This window comes from Aquila chrysaetos, unplaced genomic scaffold, assembly GCF_900496995.4.
Source record: "Aquila chrysaetos chrysaetos unplaced genomic scaffold, bAquChr1.4, whole genome shotgun sequence".
Classification (NCBI taxonomy): Eukaryota; Metazoa; Chordata; class Aves; order Accipitriformes; family Accipitridae; genus Aquila; species Aquila chrysaetos.
In genome coordinates this window covers 52,503-79,683 of record NW_024470388.1, presented here as the reverse complement: position 1 = coordinate 79,683, position 27,181 = coordinate 52,503, and the positions used below count along the sequence as shown (strand labels likewise).

Here is a 27,181-nt window from a genome sequence, read left to right as displayed (position 1 = left end):
CTAAGTAATCCGTATCTCACCCAAAGGTGTCCCTATGGGGGGGAAGGGAGGCTCAGCCTGTCGACTGATCCCAGGAGTCAGAGGTAGTCTGCGATGGTATCTTCCCTGACTTGTCTTCGATGTTGCCTTCCCTAACATTCCCCCTTCCTTAGGCCATTTTTATACAGTTTTTACTTCAAGGTGGAGCTTGAGTGACTTTTGTCATACATACCTTTATTATGTTTGGTATAAAATTCTCTCGCTTCACTTTTAAAGGTATAGATTAACAAAAATTCAGAGCGCAGGCTCAGTGAGGGGGTGGTCGCACCTCAGAGGCCAGTAGTCTTTGGGATGGAGGTGTGTTTTGGTATTATAATGATATTATAATGAGCAAAGTTCGCACAAAGGACAGCATTCTGTTGAAACATGACAGACTGTTGGCCCAGGGGGTCAAATATGCAGTTTATCAGTACCATAGTACCATGAAGTTCCCATTTCTGCAGTGATTCACAGAGCCTGGCTGCGGAGTCCTCACCCTGTTCCACACTCTGTGCCAGTTTGCAGGTAATGTTGTCTAGGGAACCACTATGGAATGGATTCCTTGCATACCAGTTGCATTCCACCCTGAAAGCTTCTTCGATGTTATATCTTTCCTTAATGTGTGAACAATGCCGTACCTTTAATATAGGTTTAATTTCAGTCACCTCCAGTATTATTCCACACAACTCCTCTCTGTTAGTGTTGCCTCCAGTTGCCTCCTGTTTCATCCTATTGTCTCCTCCTTTTTCTCTTTTTGTTGCCTCCTCCTTCGTCTCTGGTGTCCTCCTCTTGCCTCCTCTTTTTTCCTTCTCCTGTGGCCTCCTATTGCCTCCTCCTCCTCCTCCTCTACTTGCCTCCTGTTACCTCATCTGGCATCCTGTGGTCTCCTCCTTTTTCTCTTTCTGTTGCCTCCTCCTCCTGTTGCCTACTCCTCCTCCTCTTGCCGACCTTTGTCTCCTGGTACCTCTTCCTCCTAAGCCCCTCTTGCTTCCTCTTGCCTCTGTCCTTTTCTCCATCTCGTAGGCCTCCTCTCCTCAACTGTTGCCTTCTGCTGCCTCCTGTTGCCTCCACTTCCTCATCCTCCTCTTGTCTCCTCTTGCTTCCTCCTCCTCTTCCTCCTCCTTTGGCTGCCTTCTCTTGACCCTTGGTGTGTCCTCCTCCTTCCCCTCTTCCTCTTTTCTCCTCTTGCCTCCTGTTGCTACTTGTCTTGTCCTCGGCCTCCTCCTCCTCCTGTTTCCTTCTCCTCCAGGAGGCAACAGGAGGTCCCAGGAGAATGAGGGAACAGCAGGCAAGGAAAGGCAGCAGGAGGCAAGAGGACACGGAGACAGGAGGAGGAGGATGCAACAGGAGGCAACAAGATGCAAGTGGAGTCAATATTAGGAGGAAGAGGAGGAGGAGGCAAGAGCAGGATGAGGTGGAGGAGGGAACGGGAGGCAGGAGGAACCAAGAGCAGGAGGTGGAGGAGGAGGTAAGAGGAGGCAACAAGAAGCAAGAGGAGGCAAGAGGAAGAAAGAGAGGAGGGGGAGGAGGAGGAACAAACGGGGAAGTAGGCAAGAGGAGGCCACATGAGCCAGATTTGGCAGCAGGAGGCAAAGAGAGGAAACAGGAGGAGGAGGAAGAGGCAAGAGGAGGTAAGAGGAGGCAAGAGGATGATGAGGCAAAAGGAAGCCAAAACAGGAAGAAGAGGAGAAGGAGGAGGAAATTGGAGGCAGCAGGAGGCAAGCTCAGAACACTAAAGCAGGTGGAGGAGGAGGCACTAAAAGGCCAGTGGAGCCCCGAGAAGGAGGAAGACGCCTTATCCTTTTGCCTCCTGTTGCCTGCTGTTGCCTCCAGTCGCCTCCTCCCTCATCATGTTGTTTCCTATTTCTCCTATTGCATCCACCGATTCCTCCATCCTCCTCCACCTCCTCCTCCTCCTCCATTACCTGTTTTATCCTGTTTCCTCTTCATGCACCTTATGGCATACCGTTGCCTCCTTCTCTTTTGCTTCCTCTTGCCTCCTTTTGCCTCCTCCTGTGGGAGCAGCTCGGAACACCTGGCATTTGTTTTCAAGAGTGACCATTAGAATTTGTTGTGCTGCATGTTTGCCAAGCCTTTGAAGAACTAGTTTCACAAGGTCAGGTTGGAGGATGGCCTTGTGTAGGCCTGGGAAGATGTGGCTGAAGACAGTCACGAGTATGTGTATGGAATGTTTTTATCTTTAACTGTTCTGGGGACTGGCAAACATCCCAGCTGGGCCAGATATGCCCTCCTGTGTTTGGTAGTATTGGCTTGTTGCTGTTAGTTCTTTCTAGACCTTTGTTGAAACATATATAAGTTTGATCTTTTAGTGAAATAAAGGGAATCTTGCACAGAGAGCTTGAGTGCTTGATTCAGTCGCCGCAAATTATGTTATTCTCTACTTCCCATCAGCAGGTGATGTCGAGCCACTTCCTGGAAAGCAGGGCTTCAGTACGCATAGTGGTTGATCCAGAAGAGAAAATGCCCCCCTTCCGTCTCCCTTTACTTAGCTTTTAAATCTGAGCTGACGTCATATGGTATGGAATATCTGTTTGGTTAGTTTAGGTCAGCTGTCCCTGGTTATGTCCCCTCCCAAGATCTTGCCCAGCCCCAGCCTGCCATTGAGGGGGGCAAAAATGTTGGAGAGACAGCCTTGGTGCTGTGCCAGCGCTGCTCAGCAGTAGCCAAAACACTGGTGTGTTATTGACACCTTTGTAGCTACCAATGCAGAGCACAGCACTATGAGGGCTGCTATGGGGAGAATTAACTCCATCTCAGCCAGACCCAATACAGGCACAATCCATCAGAGTAACTATTTCAATTTAAAATAAAATCAATAAACAAATAAAAAAAATTACTGATGTGGATGAAGCCATTTTCTATTTCTGCACTAGACTCTTTATATGTTTATTTATACATATAATAGATACCCACCTGTAGGGAACACCGTTTGGAAGATCTCGCGATGTCACGGAAAGGTAGAAGGCTAGTCGTCGCCTCCCTATGACATATCAGTAATCCCACCTACCGTTGTTAGTATAAAAGGAATTAACTGCGCAATAAAGGACGGAGTTGGCACTCACACCATGTGTGTTATCTGTCTCTTCCCTGGTCCGGGCCGACCAGTGATCTAATCGCGGCACCTTGATATGTAGGCAACGCTTACATAGTGGTGACCCCGACGTGATCGGCCGCACAGGCGGACGATGGAGCTTGCGCAAGCGATTAAGGTATTAAAGGTGTTAGCTGATGAGGTGGGTGCCCGCGGTTCGATTAGGAGGGGCCCCATGGGCGAATGCATCCAATGGATGCTGCGCCGGGGGGACATTGAGTCTCCTAGATAAGTTTTGAGCCCCCCAAATTGGGGAGAGAGTTCGGGAGTCCTTGCTCCGATCCGAGCGCGGAGCTGCTGAACGATCGCAGAGTTGGGGGAAGGTGGAGCAGGTGGTCGCGGCGGGGACGGGAGGCTGAGGCGTGCTGCTGGCGGCGCGAGCTGCTGCGGTCTGCGGGTGCAGCGTCGCCTCGGGAGCAGCGGGGGACAGCGCCCTCGGGGACAGCGGGGACAGCGCCCTCGGGGACAGCGGGTCGGACTCAGACGGAGCGGGCGGCCGTGGAGCGGGGCTCGCAGAGTGGGCCGTCTTTGATCGCGGACATGGGCACGGAGGGTGCGGCGGAGACGGAGGTTTTTCCTGCAGAGGCGGCACCAGCGGGGACCTGATGCGCCCCCCCCCAGTATCCACGAGAGGAGTTGCGGCGGGGTGGTTCGGCAGCTCGTGGGGAGGGACGGTTTGCAACGACTCAGGCACAGGCACAGGGCATACGCGGGGCGTGACTTTACGGTCAGTTGCAACAACTGCCTTGGCCGCACTTGGGCGTGTCGCGGCCATGGATAGAGCGGACCCCCCTTGCGTGAAAGTTCCGCAGGGGATTGCCGAGAGGTTTACTGCCTTTTTAGATCGGCTTCAGCTTGCTGTGCAGGCGGCAAACCTTCCGGAGGCGGCTAAAGAAGCGATTGTGGTTGAATGTGCTAAGGCTCAAGCTAACCCACAGAGCGCAGCGCTTGTCTCTCATTTGCCAGCGGGTTCGTCCCTAGGTAACATGATACGCCAGGCACTGGAGAGAGAGCAACACCGGGAAGCGCGTCCGATAGTGGCGGCCTTGCAACGAGTTTTGCAGGCGGGTACAGCCTGATACTGCTTTTGAGGAGGCAGTCTGTAAGCAGGCCGCTAATGAGCAGGATTCTGATTCCGATAATAATTCTTTTGTATCAGGCAGGGTGGACTCTGAAAAAGAGCCGCATTTATATCCCTCATTACCTCCACCGCTGCCTGCCACGGCCGTCCCGCCGCTGCCTCCCACGGCCTCTGCGCGGCCGGGACCGCTGCCGTGCCGCCGCCGTCCCCCACCCCCCCACCCCAATCGCCTGGTACTCCCTCTCCAGGGTTTGCCGAACTTAAAACAGAACCTAACTTTACTACACTACCTGTATCTCCTTTTCCTACTAACCCCTCTAACTCTATGCCTCTGTCTAATCCGTGACGATTCACTTAATGATTTGGGAAAAAATACACATAGTTTGATGCAACGCTGTCGAGGAAAAGCTCTACAGCAAGGAGATACCATGTTTACTTTTCCTGTTGTATGCACACCTGCCTCAAGAAATGCAAGAACCTCAAGAGTTAGAGTTCTTAGGATCAGTCATCATGAATGCCTGTGTGATGTTTAATTACACCTATAACACCACTCGAAAGGGTCAGAATGTAAATGCTATTTTGCCTGTATATAGAAATGCTACAGCTTGGTGTAACTATAATCTATTCCAGAATATCACACTCTTTTTTTCTATTCCAGCTGCTTTACCTGCGGGGATATTTTTAATTTGTGGAAATAAAGCGTGGGAGAGGAATTCCATTGAAACTTAACGGGAGGCCATGTAGCCTTGGACGACTTGCGTTACTAACACCCGATATCAATATGATTCACAGTAAAAGGCTCACGATAACTGACACAGGTTTAACTGGATGGCTGACAAGTTTGAGAATTACGGGATGGTTGAAAGATTTGCTTATACATAACTTAGTTATTTTAATTGTAATATTAGCAGTTGTAATGATTGTACCACGTATCATAAAATAGTTGAACGTATGATGCAAAAGCATTTCATGTAACTTGGCTTGCATAAAAATAATTTAAAAAAAAAAAAAAGAGAGAGAGGAAGAGACAGGAAAAAAAAAAATTAATGAAACAAACGGCTGGAGAGGGGGGAAGAGAGATGCGGTTTGCGGAACACACAGACATGGCAGCTGAAGAGTGAGAACATCTAAGAGAAATAACCCTGCAGACACCAAGGTCAGTGCAGAAGGAGGGGGAGGAGATGCTCCAGGCGCCAGAGCAGAGATTCCCCTGCAGCCCGTGGGGAAGACCGTGGTGAGACGGGTCGTTCCCCTGCGGTCTATGGAGGTCCACGCTGGAGCAGTGTGCTCCTGAAGGACTGCACGCCGTGGAGGGGACACATGCTGAAGATCTTCGTGGAGGACTGTCTCCCGTGGGAGAGATCCCACGCTGGAACAGGGGAAGAGTGCGATGAGTGCTGCCACTGAGGAGGATGAAGTGACAGAGATAATGTGTGATGAACTAACAGCAAAAACCTCATTTCCCATTCCCCTGTCCAGCTGTGAGAGGAGAGAGTGATAGGATAGCTATGGTAGGTGACTGGTGTTCAGCCAGGATCAACCCATCACATAGACAAAAATGCATTATAAAATAGAATGAAATTACATTGCAATTGGGAATTTCAAAAACAAGGGCTCTGTGTAACTCCTTTACAAGGGAGTGAAAGTGTATATATGAATTAGCAGAATAAGGTGTTTTTCAAAGAATTGTCTAATATTGTTGAATGCTTAAATCCAAAAATATGATTTGAAGGTTTAAATTTGTGTATCTGAATTTATATTGCTATTGGAGAATTATTAATCATTTGTGTGTTTGCAGCAATCAGAATCACCTGAGGAGCAGTACGAGGATTGCGTCAGTTCGAAGCTAGAGTCCTCGCTGCCTCCTCATGAATCTGATGTTCCTAAACAAAAAAGGGGGAGATGTGGGAGCAGCTCGGAACACCTGGCATTTGTTTTCAAGAGTGACCGTTAGAATTTGTTGTGCTGCATGTTTGCCAAGCCTTTGAAGAACTAGTTTCACAAGGTCAGGTTGGAGGATGGCCTTGTGTAGGCCTGGGAAGATGTGGCTGAAGACAGTCACGAGTATGTGTATGGAATGTTTTTATCTTTAACTGTTCTGGGGACTGGCAAACATCCCAGCTGGGCCAGATATGCCCTCCTGTGCTAGTAGTATTGGCTGTGAGCCGTTAGTACTTTCTGGATCTTTGTTGAAACATATATAAGTTGGATTCTTTTGTGAAACAAAGGGAATCTTGCAAAAAAAAAAAAAAAAAAAAAAAGAAAAAGAAAAGGGGAAATTGTGGGAGATTTCATAGAAAATGGGGGAACATTTCTTTGAGCCTGATTATTTAGAGTTAGCATAAGTAGCCCGCAGTCAACATGAGTGGACCGGAGTACGCTCCCTTTAAGCCACTACAGTATTTGCATGTTACCGTAGACACCTATAGTAAATATATTCTCGCTACAGCGCACAGGAAGCAGAATAGCTTGGCGGTTGTACAACACTGGCGTGCTTGCATAGCCCAACTGGGGATTCCACAACAGATCAAGACGGATAATGGTGCAGCTTATACTGCGGAAAAGGTGAAGCGATTTTGTGCAACCTGGGGTATTGACCTTGTACATGGCATTCCTTATAACAGCACCTGCCAGGCCATTGTAGAACGAGCACATTGAACCTTAAAGACCCTGCTAGATCGGCTTAGGGAGGGGGACCAGGCGGAGCCCTCCTGGTTACGGGATAACTCACCTGTTCTCCGTACACAGCGTCTCCTGTTAACTGCGTTAACTTCATTAAATCAGACAATTCGGGGGGACCTGGACCAGACGGCGGCGCAACGACATTTTACGACTACGGAAGAGAAAGGCCCCTACCCGTTGGTCCCTGTGCGTGATCCCCAGACACGCCAATGGGACGGACCGTTTGAGCTGCGTTGCCTCGGGCGGGGGTACGCCTGTGTACAGACGCCTGAAGGGCTACTGAAATGGGTCCCTAGTCGTATGGTTCGTCCTGCCCTAACCTCGTAGTGTTTGAGTGTTTTTCTTTACAGATTGCTGTTATCCTTTCCTGGCTTGTGACGTCTTGGGTATCTGCTACGAATTTCTGACGCTGGAGCAATTAATAAACAAGATAACAGAACTGCAGAAGCAAGAAGCAGCTGCAAGACCTTTATAGCAATTAAGAAAACTGTCATTTCGGCTTGGAGCATTTAGCTGCGGGATGGGGACTTAGGAGTTGGTTTGTATCTTTGTTAAAAATCGGGGTTTCTTTTATTCTTGTGTGTTTTATTAGGTATAATGTTGCTTTTACTGTGTTTAATTAATTGTGTTCATAGATCTTGTAGGTCACCTTAGCCAACATAACAGGTCAAGATTCTCTGTGCACTGCAACCACATCACTAAGCCCGTGAACCAATAGACAGGATGGCTATGACTTGTGCGGCACGCCTGGCCAGCGACCGCATGTGCCATAGGCTCCCTATGTTTCAACTGAGGCGAATTTTGGCACCCACTGACCACGCGTGCTAAAATCTGTTCCTCTGCAAATGTACAAATGCCAGGATTTTCCGAAGAGCATCGGGCTGGTGTACGGCAAGGCCATCGTTGCCTCTGTGGGGACGCCCACGTAAAGCTGGCACCTACCGATTGCTGGGCTGAGTTCGCGGATGGTGGTGACTAAATCTGTTAATGCTCTTCTAATAGAAAAAGGGAGGGGGAATTGTTGTGGGAACATATTTAGCTAACGGTCACAAGAGCATTCCAGACGCCTTTAGAAGGCCTTGAACAGAATAAACAAGAAGACAAAAATAAGAAAGATACCAATTAGAAAAACACAGGTGCATATTCCACGATAAAGAGAACTTGGCACAACCAACCTCGATTCGGCAGTTTATCTTGACCAATTAGACTGAAACAAGTCTTGTATGTTTTAGTTAGTCTAGCCAATTATGTCTTATGTTTATGCGCGTGTACAGTGTTGATACAACCGATCATTAAGTGCAACTGGACGCGTGGACAGTGCATGAATAATGTGTGAATAGTGTATGTAACCAATAGGAGCTAGTTGGACATGAGGAGGGGGAAATGTAGGGTACAGCGTTCGGAAGATCTCGCGATGTCACGGAAAGGTAGAAGGCTAGTCGTCGCCTCCCTATGACATATCAGTAATCCCACCTACCGTTGTTAGTATAAAAGGAATTAACTGCGCAATAAAAGACGGAGTTGGCACTCACACCATGTGTGTTATCTGTCTCTTCCCTGGTCCGGGCCGACCAGTGATCTAATCGCAGCACCTTGATATGTAGCACTGCTACACCCACCCTACACACTCATTATGGACCCCTAAGCCTAGCCTGCCCTAACCACAACCAATATGACTCCTAACCCGCTGACCCCTAGCCCGCCCTAACCCTTACCTGAGGACTTCAAGGCGTGGGAAACCATAGCCCGCCCTAACCCTAGCCTGGAGAACCCCTAGCCATGGAGAAACCTAGCCCGTGCTAAACCTAGCCCGGGGAACCCTAGCCCACCCTAACCCTAATGCCGAAGACCCCTAGACCTGGGGAAACCTAGCCCGCCCTAACCCTAGCCCTGACAACACCTAGGTCCAGAGAACCCTAGCCCACCCTAACCCTAACCCCGAGTAAGCATAGCCAGCCCTAACTGTAACACTGAGGACCTCTAGCACCAGGGAACACTAGCCTGCCCTAAATCAAGCCCTGGGGAAACCTAGCCTGCCCTCATCCTAAGGCCGAGGAACCCTAGCCCTGGGGAACCCTAGACCACACTAATCTTAACCACAAGGATTTCGAGGTCCGGGGAACCTTAGCCCACGCTAACCCTAACACCGAAGACCGCTAGCCCGCCCTAATCCTAGCCCCGAGGACCCCAGGCCCGGGGAACCCTAGCCTGCCCTAATCCTAGCTCATAGGCCCCCTAGCCCAAGCAAAACATAGCCTGCCCTATCCCTAAACCAGAGAACCCCTAGCCCCAGGGAACCCTAGCCTACACTAACCCTAAACCCAAGGAATCCTAGCTCCATGGAATACTAGCCCGCCCTAACCCTAACCCTGAGAACCCCTAGGCGCGGGGAACCCTAGCCCACCCTCATCCTAAGGCCGAGGAATCCTAGCTCCAGGGAACACTAGCCTGCCCTAAATGTAGCTGTGGGGAAACCTAGCCCGCCCCTAACCCTAACCCCAATGACCCTTAGCCCTTGGGAATCCAAGCCCGCCCTCATCCTAATGCCGAGGAACCCTAGGCCCAGGAAACCTTAGCCCGCCCTAACCCTAGACCTGGGGAAACCTAGCCTGCCTTAACCCTAGCCCCGGGGACCCCTAACCCGCCCTAAAATTAACCCCAAGGACGTTGAGGCCTGGGGAACCATAGCCCACCCTAACCCTAACCCTGAGGAAGCCTAGCCCCAGGGAACCCTAGCCCGCCTTGACCCTAGCACCGGGGAAAACTAGCCCATCCTAAACCTAGCCCGAAGGGACCCCTAGCCTGCCCAAACCCTAACACCAAAGATCCCTAGCCCCGAGGACCCCTAGCCCCGGGGAACGCTGGCCTGCCCTAACCCTAGGCCCAGGGAAAACTAGCCCGACCTAACCCTTACCACGAGGACCCCTAGCCCCAGCGAAATATAGCCCACCATAACCCTAGCCCCAAGGAACCCTAGGCCCGGGGAAACCTAGCCCCGAAGACAGCTAGCCCCAGGGAACCCTAGCCCACCCTAACCCTAACACCAAGGACGCCTAGCCCCAGGGAACCCTAGCCCGCCATAACCCCTAACGCCAAGGACGCCTAGCCCCAGGGAACCCTAGCCTGCCATAACACTAGCCCCGAGGAAACCTAAGCCTGGGGAAACCTAACCCCGAAGACCGGTAGCCCCAGGGAAACGTAGCCCATCTGAACCATAGCCAGAGGACCCCTGGCCCCGTGGATCCCTAGACTGCCCTAACCCTAGCCCCAAGGATCTCTAGGCCGGGGGAAACATAACCCCAAAGACTGCTAGCCCCGGGAAAACCTAGCCTTCCCTAATCCTAGCCTGGAGGACCGTTAGCCTTGGGGAATACTAGCCCACCCTAAACCTAACGCTGAGGACCCCTAGCCCTGGAGAACCCTAGCCCCGAGGACCCCTAGGCCCAAGGAAACCTAGCCCACCCTAACCCTGAGGACCCCTAGCCCAGAGGACCCCTAGACCCAGTGAAACATAGCCCACCCTAAACATAGCCCCAAGGAACCCTAGGCTCGGGAAACCCTGCCCTGAAGACCACTAGCCCCCAGGGAATCCTAGCCAGCCCTAACCGTAACATGGAGGAACCCTAGCCTGCCCTAAACTTAGCCCTGGGGAAACCTAGCCCGCCCAAACCCTAGCCCCGAGGACCCCTAGCCCCAGGGAACCCTAGCCTACCCTAAAGCTAACCCTGAGGACCCCTAGCCCCGGGGAAATCTAGCCTGCCCTAAACCTGACCCTGAGGATGCCTAGCCCTGGAGACCCCTAGCCTGCCCTAACCTTAACCCCGAGGACGACGAGGCCCAGGGAACCATAGCCTGCCCTAACCCTAGACCTGGGGAACCCTAACCTGCCTTAACCCTAGCCCCGGGGACCCCTAGCCCCAAGGGCCCTTAGCCCTGGGGAACCCTAGCCCACCCTAACCCTAACACCAAGGACGCCTAGCCCCAGGGAACTCTAGCCCACCATAACCCTAATGTCAAGGACCCCTAGCCCCGGGGAACCTGAGCCCCGGGGAACTGTAGCCCGGAGAACCGTAGCCCACCCTAACCCTAGCCCCGAGGAAACCTAGGCCCAGGGAACCCCAGCCTGCCTTGACCCTAGCACCGGGGAAAACTAGCCTGCCCTAAATCTAGCCTGAAGGACCCCTAACCTGCCCAAACCCTAACGCCAAAGATCCCTAGCCCCAAGGACCCCTAGCCCCGGGGAAACCTAGCCTGCCCTAACCCTTACCACGAGGACCCCTAGAACCAGGGAACCCCAGCCTACCCTAAACCTAGCCCTGAGGAACCCTAGCCTTAACCCTAAGGACGTCGAGGCCTAGGGAACCATAGCCCCACCCTAACCCTAGCCCCGAGGACCCCTAGCCCCAGGGAACCCTAGCGCTAACCCTGAGGACCCCTAGCCCCGGGGAAACCTAGCCCGCCTTAAACCTAACCCCGAACACCCCTAGCCCCAGGGAACCCTATCCTGCACTAACCCTAACACCGAGGATCCCTAGCTGCAGGGAAACATAGCCTTCCCTGGCACTAGCCCTGGGGACACTTAGCCCTGGGGAAACCTGGCCAGTCCTAACCCTAATGCCGAGGAACCCTAACCCACCCAAACCCTAGCCCCGAGGATGCCTAGGCCCGGGGAACCCTAGCCCACCCTAACACTAGCCCCGAGGACCCCTAGCCCTGGGGAACGCAAGCCTGCCCTAACCCCAAACCCAAGGAATCCTAGCTCCAGGGAACACTAGCCCACCATAAACCTAGCCCTGGGGAAACCTAGCCCGCCCTAACCCTAACGCTGAGGAACCCTAGCCTGCCATAACCCCAGCCCCAATGACACCTAGGCCCGGGAAACTCTAGCCTGCCCTAACACTAACCCCGAGGACCCTGAGCCCCAGCCAGGGAACCCTAGCCTGCCCTAAACCCAGCCCCGGGGAACCCTAGCCCACCCTAACCCCGAGGACCCCTAGCCCGCCCTATACCTAAGCCCGAGGAACCCTAGCCCTGGGGAACCCTAGCCCGCCCTATCCTTAACCCCGAGGACGTCAAGGCACGGGGAACCGTAGCCTGCCCTAACCCTAACCACAGGGACCTCTAGCTCCAGGGAAACCTAGCCCGCCCTAACCCTCACCCCGGGGACCCCTAGCTCTGGGGAAGCCTAGCCCATCCTAACCCAAACCCTGAAGACCCTAGCACCAGGGAACCTAGGCCACCCTAAACCTTGCCCCAAGGACCCCTAGGCCTGGAGAACCCTAGCCCACCCTAACCCTAATGCCAAAGACCCCTAGCCCCGGGGAAACCTAGCCCGCCCTAACCCCAGCCCGTAGGACCCCTAGCCCCGGGGAAACCTAGCCTGCCCTAAATCTAACCCTGAGAACACCTAGGCCCGGGGAACCCTAGCCCACTCTAACCCCAAGGAATCCTAGCTCCAGGGAGCACTAGCTGGCCCTAAACCTAGCCCCTGGGAAAACTAGCCTGCCCTAACCCTAATGCTGAGGAACTCTAGCCCGCCCTAACCCTAGCCCCAAGGTCGCCTAGCCCCAGGGAACCCTAGCCCACCCAAACTCTAACCTCGGGGAACCCTAGCCTGCCCTAACCCTAGCCCCAAGGTCGCCTAGCCCCAGGGAACCCTAGCCCACCCAAACTCTAACCTCGGGGAACCCTAGCCTGCCCTAACCCTAATCCTGAGGACCCCTAACCACAGCCCTAAACACCCCTAACCCTAGCGTTGGGGACCCCTAATGTGCTGTGACCCTAGCGCCGGGGGAACCCTAGCCCCAGCAGAACCCTAGCTCCGGGGAACCGTATGGTTAGGTGTTAGGGGTAGGGTTAGGGGTGTGGTGGGTTGACCCTGGCTGGGTGCCAGGTGCCCACCAAAGCCGCTCTATCACTCCCCCTTCTCAGCTGGACAGGGGGGAGAAAATATAACAAAAGGCTCGTGGGTCAAGATAAGGACAGTTTAATAAAGTGAAAGCAAAGGTCGCGCGCGAAAGCAAAGAAAAACAAATGATATTATTCTCTACTTCCCATCGGCAGGCGATGTCTAGCCACTTCCTGGGAAGCAGGGCTTCGGTACACACAGTGGTTGCTCCGGAAGACAAAAATGCCCCCCTTCCGTCTCCCTTTACTTAGCTTTTTTTTAATCTGAGCTGACGTCATATGGTATGGAATATCTGTTTGGTTAGTTTAGGTCAGCTGTCCTGGTTATGTCCCCTCCCAAGATCTTGCCCAGCCCCAGCCTGCCATTGAGGGGGGCAAAAATGTTGGGGAGACAGCCTTGGTGCTGTGCCAGCGCTGCTCAGCAGTAGCCAAAACACTGGTGTGTTATCGACACCTTTCTAGCTACTGATGCAGAGCACAGCTCTATGAGGGCTGCTATGGGGAGAATTAACTCCATCTCAGCCAGACCCAATACAATAGCCTTTCTTGATGGCCTAATTCCCAGCTCACTAGCTTGTAGATCATTTAAAACACTAATTTGGGCTCCTGTATCGATTAAGAATTCCAAACTTATCTGTTTTGGGCCCACAGGAATGTGTATATAAGGCTCTTTATCAGCAGACCATTGGCAGGTATTCACTATGCAGATTGGGCGGCCTGAACCCCAAACCGCAGCTCCTAGTTTTTTAGCCCTTCCAGTTCCTCTCGCAGTGCCGCGAAAGGGTCCCGTTCCTCTTCCCGAGGGGGCAGGGTTGCTGGCGCTTCCCTTTGGTCTCCAGCTTTCCCCTCCAGCAATCTCACTCCCGGACGCCGCCGGCGGACTGCCCGTGCAGCACGGCTCGGGCTGCCCCCAGTGCCGGTGCCTTCCGCCAGAGAGCGTCCCTTCCGGGATCGCAGTTCCGACCCGACCGACAGCGAGTTCGAGACCGCTCGGGGCGGGGTTTACAACCGGCTGGGCGGACCTTCCTGCTGCCCTCCGTTAACTCCGACAGTCCCTTTGCCCGGATAGTAACACAGATTCTCCTCTCTCCTTGGGGTCCACACCCCCAGCCCAGTAAGCTACTCGGGACGTTATTGACCGATTCCCCGGTGGTCCATCATTCAGAAATACTCCCGGTCCCCAGTAATTTCTTGCTTCATCATCACTCAACAGTATCCGATCCTCCCCCGTTAGAGAAACTCTCCACAAATACTCAGTTTCGGTTTTGCCCGGCTTGCACGAAAACTTAGCTTGCAACTCGCCGAGTTCGGGTCCCGACCGAGGGGCCGTGCAAACAGCGCTCCAGGGGCTCCCACCGTGCGGACCCGCGTGCCCTTCTGTTTCAATAAGGGGCCGCATGTCCCTTTCCTCCAATTCCACCTTCAGATAATCTATTTCCCCTTGCCTTTTAGCAGAATCACTCTTCTGTGCTTGAATCAAGCAGGCGTCCAGGAGGGCCCACACGCTGCCTTTGCTGTCCTGCGGACTACTTCCGCGGCACAGTTCTACTCTCTCCACGACCGCTGCCGGGTCGGACCACTTCTCCTTCGCCCAGTCCAGACCTGGGGGAGAAGGACTGCAGCCGTGCCTCCGTAATAATTCCTCCATTAACACCATCCTACCGACTACGCCAATTGAAAATGTTACGGATGCACGACTAACCAAATCCAACAGGTGTTAAAGCTCGGATTTATTCTTCAGCAAAAGTTAGTTAGAAGTCCGGTAACATTTTATAAAACCACAGGCTCAATGATGTAAAGAGAATTAATACTACACGGCCGACTTAAGAATCCCCAAGATTTAAAGTGATGACTCAAAACGCGCGTATCACTCTCTCCCTCGAGGAGTTACCTCGGGCGGTGCCCCGGCCCGACCCGAGGGGGAGTCCCCGACTGCCGACGTGTCCTCGGCGGGACCCCGTTTATACCCCTGTCGAATCTGACCTGTGGTCATTTAATTCTATCGGCCAGGAGGGTCACCTCGGTGTACCTGGCGCGTCTCGATTGGCCAGTTCAAATTTCAACCTGCGGCCTCCAGGGTTTCCTTCCCCTTCTCCCTGCCTGGAGAAGTTTCGTTTCCTGCTGGCAGGATGGGGGGCGGGATGTACTGCCACACCTGGTTTCCCTCTTCTGCGTAACTCTCTCTTTTAGCTCTTTCCCCCTCGCCTGTCTCTTTTCCCTCTTTTCTGTCGCTTGTCTCTTTTACTTCTTTTCCCTTGACTGTCTCTTTTCCCTGGTTTCCATCTTTTCCATGAACTCTCTCTTCCCCTTCTTTTCCTTTGCCCACCTCTTTTCCCTGGTTTCCCTCTTCTGCATTAACTCTCTCTTTTAGTTCTTGGCCCCCCCCCCCCCCCCGTTACCCTCTTTTCAATGAACTCTCTCTTTCTCTTCTTTTCCCCTTGCGTGACTCTTTTCCCTGGCTTCCCTCTTTCCCATGAAGTCTCTCTTCCCCTTCTTTTCCCTCGACTGTGTCTTTTCCCTGGTTTTCTTTTTTCCACGAACTCTCTTTATCCCTTCTTTCCCCCAGGCCTGTCTCTTTTCCCTGGTTTCCCTCTTGGGCATTAACTCTCTTTTTTAAGCTCTATTTCCTTCACCTCTCTCTTTTCACTGGCTTCCCTCTTTTCCATGAACTCTCTCTTCCCCTTCTTTCCCCTCAGCGGTCTCTTTTTCCTGGTTTTCCTCTTTACCCTCGCCTGTCTCTTTTCCCTCTTTTCCATCGCTTGACTCTCTTACCTCTTTCCCCCTTGCCTGTCTCTTTTCCCTGGTTTCCCTCTTTCCCATGAACTCTCTCTTCCCCTTCTTTTCCCTCGACTCTCTCTTTTCCCTGGTTTTCTTTTTTCCACGAACTCTCTCTTCCCCTTCTTTCCCCTCAAATATCTCTTTTTTCCTGGCTTCCCCCTTCTGCATTAAGTCTCTCTTTTATCTCTTTTCCCCTCGCCTGTCTCTTTTCCCTCACTTCCCTCTTTTCCATGAACTCTCTCTTCCCCTTCTTTCCCCTCAGCGGTCTCTTTCCCCTGGTTTTCCTCTTTGCCCTCGCCTGTCTCTTTTCCCTCTTTTCCATTGCTTGACTCTCTTGCCTCTTTCCCCTTCGCCTGTCTCTTTTCCCTAGTTTCCTTCTTTTCCATGAACTCTCTCTTTCCCTTCTTTTCTCCTCGCCTGTCTCTTTTCCCTGCTTTCCCTCGACTGTCTCTTTTACCGTCTTTTCCTCTTCTGCATTAACTCTCTCTTTTAGCTCTTTTCCCCTTGCCTGTCTCTTTTCCCTGGTTTCCCCCTTTGCCCTTGCCTGTCTCTTTCCCTTCATTTCCTCGCTTGACTCTTTTAGCTCTTTTCACCTCCCCTCTTTTCCCTGCTTTCCCTCTTCTGCATTAACTCTCTCTTTTAGCTCTTTCCCCCTCGCCTGTCTCTTTTCCATGGCTTCCCTCTTTTCCATGAACTCTCTCTTTCCCTTCTTTCCCCTCGACTCTCTCTTTTCCCTGCTTTTCGTTTCTGCCCTTGCCTGTCTCTTTCCCCGTTTTTTCCATCAACTGTCTCTTTTCCATCTTTTCCCCTCGCCTGTCTCTTTTCCCTGGTTTCCCTCTTTGCCCTCGCCTGTCTCTTTAACGTCTCTTCCCTTGGTGTCTAATTTTTCCCACTTACACTCGCCTCCCACTTTTCCCTCTTTTCCCCTCTTGTACCTCACCTGCCTCTTTCCCCTGGTTTCCCTCTTTTCCCTCAATGCTCTCTTTTCCCTCTATTTATTTCCTCACCTGCCTCTTTCCTGGTTTCCCTCTTTTTCCTCAACTCTCTCTTTTCCCTCTTTTCTCTCTCCTCTGTCTTTTTCCTGGTTTCCCTCTTTTCCACGAACTGTCTTTTTTCCTCCCCTGTCTCTTTTCCCTCTTTTCCCCTCGCTTTGTCTCTTTTCACTGGCTTCCCTCTTTTCCATGAACTCCCTCTTTTCCCTCTTTTTCCCTCGCTTGTTTCTTTTACCTATTTTCCCCTTGCCTGTCTCTTTTACCTCTCTTCCCTCAGTGTCTAATTTTCCCACTTTCACTCGCCTCCTTCTTTTCCCTCAACTCTCCCTTTTCCCTCACCTGCCTCTTTTCCCTGGTTTCCCTCTTTTCCACTAACTCTCTCTTTTCCCTCTTTTCCCTCGCCTGTCACTTTTCCCTCTCCTCTCTCTTTCCCCTGGTTTCCCTCTTTTCCATGAACTCTCCCTTTCCCCTCTTTCCCTGTCCTGCCTCTGTTACCTCTTCTCCCTCTTTTCCATCAACTCTCTCTTTTCCCTATTTTCCCTCTCCTCTCTCTTTTCCCTGGTTTCCCTCTTTGCCCTCGCCTTTCTCTTTCACCTCTTGTCCCTTGGTGTCCAATTTTCCCACTTTCACTCGCCTCCCTCTTTTCCCTCTTTTCCCTCGCCTCTCTCTTTTCCCTCTTTTCCCCTCGCCTGTCTCTTTTCCCTGGTTTCCCTCTTTGCCCTCGCCTGTCTCTGTAACGTCTCTTCCCTTGGTGTCTAATTTTTCCCACTTACACTCGCCTCCCTCTTTTCCCCTCAACTCTCCCTTTTCTCTCTCTTCCCTCTTTTCCCTCACCTGCCTCTTTTTCCTGGTTTCCCTCTTTTCCACTAACTCTCTCTTTTTCCTCTTTTCCCCTCGCCTGTCTCTCTTACACTTTGTCTCTTTTCCATCGCCTCTCTCTCTAAACCGCTTTTCTCTCTTTCCCCTCAACTCTCTCTTTTTCCCTTGCCTGTCTCTTTTCCCTGGTTTTCCCTCACCTTTCTCTTTTCCCTTGTTTTCCTCTTTTCCATGAACTCTCTCTTTTCCCTTTTTTCCCCTTGCCTGTCTTTTACCTCTTTTCCCTTGCTTGTTTCTTTTACCTATTTTCCCCTTGCCTGTCTCTTTTTCCTGGTTTTCCTTTTTGCCCTTGCCTGTCTCGTTTCCCTCTTTTCCATGAACTCTCTCTGTTACCTCTTTTCACGCTGCCTCTTTTCCCTGATTTTCCATCAACTGTTTCGTTTCCCTTTCCCCCCCTCGCCTGTCTCTTTCACCTCTTTTCCATGAACTCTCTTCACTCTTCTCCCTTGCCTGTCTCCTTTACCTCTTTCCCCTCACCTGTCTCTTTTCCCTGGTTTCCCTCTTTTCAATCCACTCGCTCTTTTCCTGTCACCTGTCTCTTCCCTCACCTCTCTCTTTTCCCTGGTTTCCCTCTTTGCCCTCACCTGTCTCTTTAACCTCTCTACCTTTGGTGTCTAATTTTCCCATTTTCAAGTGGATTGCACTGATCACACAACGGGCTCGCATAGGAAACCCCAGTCACCCAGGAATTTTAGAAGTGATCACGGACTGGCCAGAAGGCAAAGATTTTGGAATGTCGCCAGAGGAGGAGGTGACGTGGGCTGAAGAAGCCCCGCTGTATAATAAACTGCCAGAAAATGAGAGGCAATATGCCCTGTTCACTGACGGGTCCTGTCGCATTGTGGGAAAGCATCGGAGGTGGAAGGCTGCTGTATGGAGTCCTACACGACAAATTGCAGAAGCTGCTGAAGGAGAAGGTGAATCGAGCCAGTTTGCAGAGGTGAAAGCCATCCAGCTAGCGTTAGACATTGCTGAAAGAGAAAAGTGGCCAGTGCTCTATCTCTATGCTGACTCATGGATGGTGGCAAATGCCCTGTGGGGGTGGTTACAGCAATGGAAGCAGAGCAACTGGCAGCGCAGAGGTAAACCCATTTGGGCTGCCGCACTGTGGCAAGATATTGCGTCCCGGCTAGAGAATCTGGTTGTAAAAGTACGTCATGTAGATGCTCACGTACCCAAGAGTCGGGCCACTGAAGAACATCAAAATACCCAACAGGTGGATCAGGCTGCCAAGATTGAAGTGGCTCAGGTGGACCTGGACTGGCAACATAGGGGTGAGCTATTTATGTCTTGGTGGGCCCATGATGCTTCAGGCCATCAGGGAAGAGATGCAACATATAGATGGGCTCGTGACCGAGGGGTGGACTTGACCATGGACACTATCGCACAGGTTATCCATGAATGTGAAACATGTGCTGCAATTAAGCAAGCCAAGCGGTTAAAGCCCCTGTGGTATGGAGGGCGATGGCTGAAATATAAATATGGGGAAGCCTGGCAGATTGACTATATCACACTCCCACAAACTCGCCAAGGCAAGCGCTATGTGCTCACAATGGTGGAAGCAACCACCGGGTGGCTGGAAACATATTCTGTACCCCATGCCACCGCCCGGAACGCTATCCTGGGCCTTGAAAAGCAGGTCTTGTGGCGACATGGCACCCCAGAGAGAATTGAGTCAGACAACGGGACTCATTTCCGAAACAACCTCATAGACACCTGGGCCAAAGAGCGTGGCATTGAGTGGGTGTATCACATCCCTTATCACGCACCAGCCTCCGGAAAAATCGAACGATACAATGGACTGCTGAAAACTACATTGAGAGCAATGGGGGGTGGAACTTTCAAACATTGGGATACACATTTAGCAAAAGCCACCTGGTTAGTCAACACCAGAGGATCTGCCAATCGGGGTGGCCCTGTCCAGTCAGAATTTTTACGTACTGTAGAAGGGGATAAAGTCCCTGTAGTGCACATAAAAAAATATGTTGGGGAAGACAGTCTGGGTTACTCCTGCCTCAGGCAAAGGTAAACCCATTCGTGGGATTGCTTTTGCTCAAGGGCCTGGGTGCACTTGGTGGGTGATGCGAAAAGATGGGGAAGTCCGATGCGTGCCTCAAGGGGATTTAATTTTAGGTGAGAATAGCCCGAATTAACCTGTATGATATTAGTTGCTATATAACCCTGCTACTGTATGTTATCATTACTGTAATTGTTATATGCTATATCCATAGTACTATAGTAAGAATCACTTAGATCAAGCAAGAAAGAACTGTGATAAAACTGAGCAAAGCGCAGTAGTGATGGAACCAGAACTGACTCCGGCATGCAACAATCCAACGGTGCACACCATCCTCCTGCTGCGACCAATGTCACCTGCTCGTCACACCGCACTGAAGCCCAATTCTGCTCTACCGACTGAGAGTGAGACAAGGGGAGTCAAAAGAATCTCAGTAGACATAATAAAGGGGGATGAAAGATGATGTTTAGCGCTTACATTGTTGAAATTAGCTGAGGCAGAGACAGTCCTTGATAAGAAGAGCTGGTCCCGAGAACCATGGAAGTGACCTCTCGGAGCTAATTTTAATATGAAGCGGGGATAGGTCATGCATATGTATAGGCATATTGTGAATATGTAACACTTGACTGTATAAACTTGAAGCGAACCGCCGAGTCGGGCGCGCACGACTTTGGTGGGACTACCCCCCGTGCTGCCCAGCGCTGAATGAACATACCTACTTTACAATCTCACCGATTGTGGAGTCTGTTTCCGCACGTCAGTTTGGCGAGCCAGCCAGGAGACTCTGCTCGGCTGCGGGACCGACTGCGGAGCGGACGCCCCTCGGCGCGCCCCGAGCACTTTCCTCGGAGGAGCCTCCGCTGCCAGCCGCTCACCGCGGGAGCGGACAACGACCTCCTGAAGCCGCGGACCGAACGGTACGTGTCACAGAGGGAGCCTGTAAATCGTACAGGCCGGGGCAGCTGGTAAATCGCGCAGAGACGTCTGGCGTGCAGCGTAGTCCCCGTATGGGAGGAGGGTACCCTGTATGGTAACAAGGGAGGATTTGCTGACCGATAGAGCGGCCGCCAGCCATCTTGGGGGTAGATCGAGCAAATCCGGGGTGACCGCTGCATCCCGGTATCGGGAGCCAGGACGGACCTGTCCATGACTGGTATATAAGAGGCAGGAGAAGGGTAAGCGCACCCCCTCGCAATTGCGCTTGGTACATTTTTGCAGCTGCTGAAAGGTTGTCAACTGGAGCGATGATTGTATGATGTGAATGTTTGGAAGTTTATGTTAAAGATTTTGTGTGGGTGTGTGGAAATGATATGTTGAAATTTATAGGTGTATGTATGTTTGTTAATGTGTGAATGTCTTTACGTATTAATAGGGGTGATTCCCTGCTTTGTATGTGGGCTTGCAACTGGACTATATAATAATTAGCATCCAGCTTGGGTTTTGTTGAAGTGTAAATCTTGTGGGAGGAGGTGGTACTGTACATCTAGCAGACGGAAACCAGACTGCTTTGAGTGTTTTCCCCAAATTCCACACTTTTATGATTGGGAAAGAACTCACTAAGAATCCGAAATAGTGAGGTTGGTGTGGAAGGAAAATTTAATTCCAGAAATTTGGGACGTGTGGGAAGAAAACTGGGGGAAGACTATAAAGAAGTGTAAGAAATGATTTGCATGGAAGCTTATTAAAAGGAGAAGCCAAAATCAAACTTAAGAATCATTAGGAGGAGTATTAAAATGGGAAACAATCAAGGAGGAGTATTGAGGAAGAGTCCTCTGGGTTGTGTAATTGCCCACTGGAAAGATATTGTTGGGACCGGAGGTACGGAAAGTAAAAAGAACCTTATTAAATACTGCAATCAGTGGTGGCCGTTGTATAAGTTAGAAGGTGATGCTAAGTGGCCACTTAATGGGTCAATAGATTATAATACTCTATTACAACTAATGCTGTTTTTAAGGAGAGAAGGAAAATGGGATGAGGTTTCGTATGCACACATGTTTTTCACCCTCCGAAACCATCCGGAGTGGCAAAGGGACCGTGGAATGGTCCCCCCACAGGACCCCATGGTGCTCGCATTTGAGCGAGAAAACAACAAGGAGCCTAGAGGTAAACTGAGGCGGTGCTGTTCGGCATGTAGTATTGGACAAAGATGTACAAAGACAAATAAAATCCATCAGGCACCAGAACAAGATCTAACTGATTTGTTTAAGCCTCCCCCTCGACCACAGGAACAGGATGCAGACTCGGATAGAACTCCGACCCCCCCGAACAGCCCTGTATCTTCCCGTACTAGGAAGAAAACTACCTCAACAGCTTTACAAGCACCTCTCCGAGAGGCGGTGAGGCCGGATGGTGGGACGATGTTAATCAAAGTACCCTTTTCTACTGCTGACCTAGGGGAATGGAAAAAGGTTGCAAAAGATTATAGGAGTGATCTGGTAAGTGTAACTAAGCATTTCCAATTTATTGTAAAACAGCATAACCCTGATTGGAAGGATATACAGCTATTATTGGAATATATGACCGAGACAGAGAAACAGGTGATTTTAAAAACAGCAGAGAACCTAGCTGAAGATCATTATAAGATCACAGGAGGGGACATTAAGGAATATTTCCCTCTCCAAGACCCAAAGTGGGATGTTAATAGATCTGCACATATGGAAAGATTGCAGGGGTATCAGGAGTGGATTACAAAAGGAATGGAGAGGGCAATCCCCAAAACTATAAATTGGTCAGCTTTATATGCAGTCAGAGTCCTTCCGAGTCTCCATCTGAATTCCTGCATCGACTGAGGGATGTAATGCGCCGCAGCACACCGCTGGATCCTGGGTCAGAGGTAGGAGTACAACAATTAGTCTCCCTGTTTTTGGGTCAATCTACAGGGGATATAAGGCGCAAACTTCAGAAATTACGCCCTACAGAGGGTAGGAATTTAGAAATATTGTTGGATGAAGCATGGAGAGTATTTAGTAACAGAGAGGAAGGATATAGGCAAGGGCAAAGGAAATTAATGGCTGTTATCCAGGAAGAAAGAGGAAGAGGGCCTAGACGAGACTTGCCCCGACTGGGCAAGGATCAATGTGCTTTGTGTAAGAAATTCGGTCATTGGCAAAAGGAATGCCCAAAGAACAAGGAGGAGGATCAGAGGGCTCAAACAGGAAGAACGGTAGCCCATGTGAAGGGAGATTGATGGGAACCTGGGGAATCTACCCTAGCGGATCCACTGGTTATAATTAAGCTAGGGAAAACACAACAAGAGGTAGAATTTTTGGTAGATACGGGGGCAACATACTCGGTTCTGAACCAAGCTTTGATGCCCCTGGGAGATAATTATGTCATGGTGAAAGGAGCGACTGGCCAAAGTGAAAAGGCATATTTTTGTAAACCTTTAGAATATAAATTAGGAAAACAGTGGGGCATTCATAAATTTTTATATATGCCCAACTCCCCAAAGGCACTTTTGGGAAGGGACTTGTTGGAACAATTGGGAGCAAAAATTGTATTCGAAAAGGGAGAAATTACTCTGGAGGTAAAAGATCAGCAATATATTCAAATATTGAGCCTAACCTTAACCAGTCTCCCCCTAGAAGGAAGCATTAACGAGGACGTCTTAAACCAAGTGTACCCAGGGGTATGGGCTACCAATACACCTGGAAGAGCGAAAAGTGCTCCACCTGTTGAAGTTAGGATCAAGGAAGGCCGAAAGCCGGTAAGAATTAAACAATATCCCCTAAAGAAGGAAGACAGAGAAGGAATCCGGCTGGTGATAGAAAAATTTTTGCAGTTGGGATTATTAAAAGAGTGTGAGTCTGAATTCAGTACCCCTATATTACCTGTTCGGAAGCCCGATGGGTCATATCGGGTGGCCCAAGACTTACGGGCGGTGAATAAGATAACTGAAGATCTTTACCCGGTAGTGGCGAACCCATATACCCCTGTTGACCGTATTAACACCTGAATTGACTTGGTTTACTGTTTTAGATTTGAAGGATGCTTTCTTTTGCCTCCCTCTCCATGAAGCCAGCCAAAAATTATTTGCATTTGAATGGGAAAACCCCAAGAGTGGTCGAAAGACCCAGCTCGCTTGGACGGTGTTGCCACAAGGATTTAAGAATAGTCCTACCATTTTTGGCAATCAGCTTGCGAAAGACTTAGAATCCTGGGAAGCCCCGTCTGAGGAGGGAAAGCTGTTGCAGTATGTGGATGATATCCTGATCGCCACCAAAACAGAGAAAGATTGTATGACGTGGACGGTGAGTCTGTTGAATTTCCTGGGACTCCAGGGGTACCGGGTATCCAAGAAAAAGGCACAGGTAATGCAACGCAAAGTGAATTATTTGGGCTATGAAATTAGTGCGGGACAAAGAACTTTGGGACAGGCCCGTAAAGAGGCAATATGCCAAACTCGGAGACCTCAGACAGTGAAAGAGTTACGGACTTTTCTGGGAATGACGGGGTGGTGCCGATTGTGGATCTATAATTATGGACTGCTTGTTAAACCACTGTATGCGCTGACAGCCACTGAGCAGAAACACCTTGAGTGGAGCAAGGAGACCGAACGAGCCTTTGAGCTACTGAAAAAGGCTTTGGTGTCGGCCCCGGCCTTAGGACTCCCAGATGTGAGTAAGCCGTTTCTTCTTTACTCCCACGAGAAGCAGGGCATTGCCCTGGGAATGTTAGCACAAAACCTGGGTCCATATCGACGGGCAGTTGCCTACCTCTCTAAGCAGTTAGACACGACTGCAAAAGGTTGGCCTGGATGCCTGCGGGCGGTTGCAGCCGTGATACTGAACATACAGGAAGCCCGAAAGTTTACTCTGGGCCAAAAAATGACTGTTTTGGTGTCTCACGCAGTATCAGCAGTACTGGAAGCAAAGGGTGGACATTGGCTCTCTCCACAAAGATTCCTGAGATATCAAGCTATATTGGTAGAGCAGGATGATGTGGAGATTGTAGTCACTAACATTGTCAACCCAGCTTCTTTTCTCAGCGGGAACACAGGAGAACCGGTACATCATGACTGTTTGGAAACCATCGAAGCAACATACGCCAGTCGCCCAGACCTGAAAGACAGCCCCATGGAAAACGGGGGAAACTTGGTTCACAGACGGAAGCAGTTACGTCCTAAATGGTAATCGACACGCGGGATACACCATCACCACCAGCCAAGAGGTAATAGAATCGGGGGCTTTGCCCATGAACACCTCCGCACAGAAGGCAGAAATAATTGCTCTAACCCGCGCCCTGGAATTGGCCCAGGGCAAAGTTGTGAACATTTATACAGACTCAAAATATGCCTTTGGAGTTGTACACGCACATGGAGCAATTTGGAAGGAGAGAGGACTACTGAGTTCTCAAGGGAAAAATATCAAACACGCAGAAGAAATTCTGAAGTTACTGGAAGCTGTCCAGCTCCCTGAGAAAGTGGCAATTATGCATATTAAGGCACACCAGAAAGTGAGCTCAGATTTGGAAAAAGGGAATGAGCTGGGAAACAGAGAGGCAAAACAAGTGGCCAAAACACAGGTAAAAAAAGAAGGGGCCTTAATTCCTGATAGACAAATCTCCCTAAAAGGTAAGCCAGAATACACCAAGGAAGATCAGAAGCTCATTACAGATTTAGAAGGGTCATATAATGAAGAGGGGTGGGCTCATACCCCACAGGGAAAGCTAATCGTTCCCTCTTGCTTATTATGGCATTTGATACGGGAGGAACATAGGAAAAGACATTGGGGAACAGAGGCTCTGTATAATCATTTGATAAGAGAAATTGTGGCTAGAAATTTATATACCACGGTGAGACAGGTGACTCAACAGTGTGATCTTTGCCTTCAGACTAATCCTAAGAATACCCCCAAGCCAGAAATGGGCCAGATTGGAAAAGGCAATGGGCCTGGACAACAATGGCAAATTCATTTTACAGAACTTCCAAGAAAAGGGGGGTATCGATATTTACGGGTATTAACTGATACCTTTTCAGGTTGGCCAGAGCATTCCCAACAAGAACGGCTAAAGCTCGGGAGGTAACTAAAATACTGGTACAAGAGATAATACCACGTTTTGGGGTTCCAGCAACCATGTCCTCTGACAGAGGACCACATTTTGTCTCAAAAATAGTACAACAAATTAGCCGCCATTTGGGTATAGATTGGCAGCTTCATACTCCATATCACCCCCAGTCGAGTGGTCAAGTGGAAAAAATGAACCACTTAATCAAACAGCAAATTGCGAAATTGGGACAAGAAGCAAATTTGACATGGCCTCAGTCTCTCCCTTTAGCCCTTCTGCATATACGAACAAGACCAAGGGCGAAAGAAGGACTGAGCCCCTTTGAAATCCTCTATGGACGACCCTATGGGATACAGAGAGGGGTGTCTGTGCAAGCGGGGGATGAAATTATGACTTCTTACATGGTAGCATTAGGTAAGCAACTTAATAAAATCAGGAAGCATGTGGTAGGGACTCGAGGGAGAGGTTTGGATGGGCCTGTACATAATATACAACCAGGAGATTATGTGTATATAAAGTCTCTTACAGAAAAACTCTGGAGCTGCAGTGGGAAGGACCATTTCAAGTATTACTTACCTCCTTCACCGCGATTAGGATCAAGGAACAGAGCGCCTGGATTCATCACACCAGAGTGAAAAAGACACCCAAAACTCCATGGAAAGTCACCACAAAACCCGATGGACGCTTAGTTTTTTTGCGGTAATATGGGCAACCGTGGGGACAAGGAGCATAGCATGGGATGGGAACGTGTTTGTTCAACTCACAAGATGATACTTCATGGGGATTTTCTGAGGTGTGGGAAAAACTAACTTCCTGGTTGCCAAATTTAACATGGCTAAAACAACTGTTTGTGCCAACAAATATTTTGAGAGAATGCTAGATAGGGAAACAATGTATTAGAAGTACTAGAGTTGGATATAGTAAAAGAATTTACTATTTTCTAGAAAAGGGGGGACTGAGACAAGGGGAGTCAAAAGAATCTCAGTAGACATAATAAAGGGGGATGAAAGATGATGTTTAGTGCTTACATTGTTGAAATTAGCTGAGGCAGAGACAGTCCTTGATAAGAAGAGCTGGCCCCAAGAACCAGCCAATGAGGCAGAGACAGTTCCTGATAAGAAGCAGGAGCAGGCTCCAAGAGCCAGCCAAGACTGGTCTTGCGGCTTGGGTGAATACCAAGAAACCACTGAGCCTGCGCAAGAAAAGAGGTTACTAGCGGTGACGAAGAGGAGTCGTCTATCTTCATCTCTGCGACCACCAGACGACCACCATAAAGAGGCACTGCGCAAGCGCAGTTGAGAGGAGACTATGGAAATGACCTCTCGGAGCTAATTTTAATAAGAAGCAGGGATAGGTCATGCATATGTATAGGCATATTGTGAATATGTAACACTTGACTGTATAAACTTGAGGTGAACCGCCGAGTCGGGTGCGCACGACTTGGGGGGTAGTCCCACCAGTGCTGCCCAGCGCTGAATGAACATACCTACTTTACAGTCTCACCGATTGTGGAGTCTGTTTCTGCACCGTCAAGTCAGCCGAGGGGTCCAGTCCCGATGGGCTTGCGCACCCGGGGCTTCAGTTTGTGTCCTTTTATCATCCTTGCCCCTCCTTCGGGCAGGCACCCGAACTCGTCAGGTTAATGAGCAGCTTGTGAGCCTTTGGGCTTGGGGGTCGTTTGTGGAGTAACTTCTCCTTCCCTGCAGACACGG

The 27,181-nt window shown here is 50.4% G+C and overlaps 1 long non-coding RNA gene across 1 annotated transcript; it reads right to left on the bottom strand.

Annotated features, from left to right (window-relative positions):
* Positions 1-16,231: 16,231 nt before the first annotated feature.
* Positions 16,232-17,948, bottom strand: LOC115338121. Its single transcript, XR_003922335.1, has 2 exons — positions 17,910-17,948; positions 16,232-16,312 (listed from the first exon to the last, which is right to left on the bottom strand). It is a non-coding gene; the product is annotated as an uncharacterized LOC115338121 (long non-coding RNA).
* Positions 17,949-27,181: the final 9,233 nt, after the last annotated feature.